The sequence below is a fragment of the Stegastes partitus genome, unplaced genomic scaffold (assembly GCF_000690725.1).
Source record: "Stegastes partitus isolate 25-593 unplaced genomic scaffold, Stegastes_partitus-1.0.2 Scaffold760, whole genome shotgun sequence".
In the NCBI taxonomy this organism is placed as follows: Eukaryota; Metazoa; Chordata; class Actinopteri; family Pomacentridae; genus Stegastes; species Stegastes partitus.
Genome location: NW_007578491.1, coordinates 270,893 through 271,899, shown reverse-complemented (window position 1 = coordinate 271,899; position 1,007 = coordinate 270,893). Strand labels below are relative to the sequence as shown.

The 1,007-nt window shown below is 37.6% G+C and overlaps 1 protein-coding gene across 1 annotated transcript in view; it reads right to left on the bottom strand.

Moving 5' to 3' along the window:
• The window catches only part of tmem116 (transmembrane protein 116), a 10,686-nt gene that overhangs the window by 6,387 nt on the left and 3,292 nt on the right, over window positions 1–1,007 (bottom strand). The window lies entirely within an intron of this gene.

The window sequence follows — 1,007 nt, the reverse complement described above, 5'->3', positions numbered from 1 at the left end:
TATTTTACTCACGAAAACCCAAACAGACCACAAGTTCTGCTTTTTATGGTATCATTAGTCAATAGATCAACAAATTAACAGATATAATTTCACTGTGTTCTTAAAATCCCCTGTTTGACCAGCATCCTGTTTTCTGAGACTCATCTGACTGTGGTTTGTCTGAACTCAGGATGATCTTTAAGGTTAATGCCAGTCTCTAAAACTGAAAGCTGACGAGTGCGTTAGTTATTATGAACTTCAGATAATATCTGACGAATTTCTACAACGGAAGGAATTTTACAATTTATTCAAGGAAAAGGAAGATACTGTAGCACGTATAGATTTGGAATATTATATGAAATACGATGTTATGGTGGCATTGAAGTGTTTGGAATTAAAACTTGCATTTTAGCCTGTACAACATAGAGAGTATTGCTATTGTTAGGGAGTAATAATACTACGACTAATAACAGCGGATTTATATTGAGCCACTGATCACAGAACAGCCTCCGATAAAGACTCAGATTCAGGTTCAGCTGGTAAACATGTGAAAGTCTGTTGATTTAAATCGGAAGTTCACGTTGTTTCAGCTGAATTTTATAGAGGAAGCTGAGATTTTCCATCGGTGAAGCGTCTCTGTGGATCAACAGCAATAAACGTTTCACGCACTGGTTTCTCTTGAGGAAATGAAAATTCCTGAATGTCATTAAACTTTACAGAAAAAGACCCAAACTTTCCCCTGAGAACCAGCAGAAAGTGACCATGAACACACGGCAGGTTAAACATTAAAACTTCCCAAAGTACTGACTGGACAGAAAACTAACGGTCTGACGGTCCGACCAACAAACTGAAACAAACTCTACAAAGTCGGAGAACAGGAGCCTTAAAAAAGAACTCATCGGAGATTTTCAAAGATCCAAACACTGACTGTCTGAAGCTTCCTACAGCCTTATGGGCTTTGTGTTTGTTTATAATGCACTGACAGACGGATTCATTTCATTACATAATGTGCAATGACGATAAAAGGA